Raw genomic sequence first — 2640 nt, 5'->3', positions numbered from 1 at the left:
AGACATTTGTTTAGGGTATCACCTTCATCTTAATTGCCCTTTCTCTGTTCCTTTACACCCTGTGATTGTGGGCATGGGAAAATACCAAATATGCAGGCTGGAAACTCTATCCGTCTCATGACAACGCCTCAGTTGAAACGCCATCAGAATACTAATGTCTTGAGACATAGTTCTCCATTTTGCAAACCTCTGTTTTTAGACATATAGCCTTCAACTTCTGATGTGACCCACCCCCACTAAGGAGCGTAATGTGTTTTTGAGTGAACTATTTGTCACTATTTGTCATATCTAAATGCTTTCACAGCAACATCTGAGTTGACATTTGACCAAACGGCTGGACATCTTAGCCTAGCCAAGTTGACACACAAAATGAATCCACACAGATTTTGAGAGATGGAGTGAGGGAGATCCTGTCTTTTCACTGATTGGGGTGATCACGTTCATGTCTCCAACTGAGGGGTCAGATCAGGGAGCCCCTGCTGAGGTGAGGTAGGGCCTGGCAGTTTATGAGGCAAGGAAAAGAAAGATCTGACACAAATGATTGTGTATTCCAGCTGAAGAAGTCCATGTGTGGAGTTGCCTTTTCGGTTGTTGAGCGAAGGTATTTCCTATGAATAAGTTATTAGTTTTACAAAATTCTACCATGTGATCTCCAGCTTTGTTTCCATTTCCAGTCCACCTTTTCCAACTACTGCTCTATTCTCTTTGTTTCCAACTTTTGCATTCCAAGCGCCGATAACTATCAATGCATCTTGATTGCAAGTTTGATCAATTTCAGACTGAAGCATTGGTAGAATTCTCTAATGTGTTCATCCCTAGTTTTTGTAGTAGGTACATACATTTAAATAATATGGGTATTGACTGGATTTCCTTGAAGGTGGACAGATATAATCTTATCACAGACAGTATTGTACTTGATGCTGGATTTTGCAATGTCCTTTTTGACACTGAATGCCATGCCATTCCTCTTGATTGCTTCTTCCCAGCAGAGTAAATCACACGGTTTTCTGATTCACAATGGCCATTACCAGAACATTTTAGCTCACGCATGCCTAGGATATGCATCTCTATACGTTCTATTTCATTTTGACAACTTCCAATTTGCCAAGATACATACTTTGCACATTCCAAGTTCTGATCATTAGCAGATTTTTGCAACTGTTTCTACTTACCTTGAGTCATGCCCTAAAAGCAAATGAAGGTCCTGCAGGCTCCACTCCCACAGGCTTCCACTGACTTGTGTCACCATGGTCTCCTTCACTGCAAGGAAGCAGCTCTTTCTGAGTCACATTTAGAGTGCTTTCTGATGCAAGGGGCCCATCCTCCAGCACATCTGGGACAGAGGGCTGCTTCCATCCATTAGGCCTTCAGTCCCTGACAATGCTTTCAAGCTATGTATAAAGTTTTCAGTGGCTCCTTCTTCTGAAATGGGGATCCAAGTCCTTCCTTGTTGTCTGTTCTTAGTCTGGAAGCTCCACTGAAGCCCGTTCACATTGGGTGACCCTGCTGGCCTTTGAAATACCAGCGACATAGTGTTCAGCATCACAGCAACACACAAGCCACCACAGTACGACACACCAGCTGGGGGAAGATGGGCCAATGGCAACGGGAAACACAGGGAGAGAGTTGTAAGACGTATTACCTTGTGAGGGTTTCCATCAAGGTCACAAAGCAGAATGTGCATCATTTGTGTAATGGAAAACCAATCTGCTATGGAAATTGACATCCAAGTCACCACAAAAGAGGATTCACTAATGATATCTATTCCTTGGCATAAACAAAAAGACTTGCATACATTAGAAGACATTCTTGTTCAAGACTAGAGGAGGCAATATTATAAATGTGATGATGATTTTGATCAAATGAAATAAGATTTTGATCAAAATACCAATGTAATTATTTTGTGCTTTCAGTCGACTAAATACTCACAGACCTAAACCAACGGTAAGGATCCGTTGATTCCAGAAACCCAGCTAGTACCAACCCACTCAGTAGGAAGCAGTGCTGGTCATGCTAGTGATTTTGGGCCCTGGCTCTGGTAAACTCCATTCATTCTAAAATGTCTATGTATACTACTTAGTCCTCTTTATAGGGGGACAGGTGCTCACTCTGCGCTTCTGATCGACAGGTTTCAATCTTCTGCCTCCTTTGGGTTTAAGGAGGATGGGAGAAGAACCTTCTGACTATAACATTTTCTGTGTCGTCTCATCTTAAAATTTTATTCACTTTGACATGGTTTGGTTTGTGTCTTACTAGTCTATAGTTTGGTCATTTGTGCCCAAATGAGCATGAGCATTGTCATCCCAGCTATGGTGAGCCACCTGACCCCACCTAGCTATCCTAAGGCCTCAACAGACAGGCATCCACCGTCCCCAGACCATGGAGATGGGATGCTAAAGGGATTTATAGGCCATGGTAGGTGCCGTGGGGCTGTGGCATCTTTCATTCACTAACATGTTTTCAATGAATGGTCTATTTTATGAAAAGATGTTATTCATTTAGCCAGAAAACATTTATTGAGACTTTACTGTGATCCAGGAGCCAAGGAAACATACGATCTTCTATGTATCTAAAGAGATTACATAATCTCCTTAATCTTTTTTTTTAAACCATTTTATTAGGGGCTCATACAGCTGTTAT

This window comes from Echinops telfairi, unplaced genomic scaffold (assembly GCF_000313985.2).
Source record: "Echinops telfairi isolate 266 unplaced genomic scaffold, ASM31398v2 ScPeMD7_5868;HRSCAF=6743_0, whole genome shotgun sequence".
Taxonomy (NCBI): domain Eukaryota; kingdom Metazoa; phylum Chordata; class Mammalia; order Afrosoricida; family Tenrecidae; genus Echinops; species Echinops telfairi.
This window is presented reverse-complemented; position numbering follows the sequence as displayed.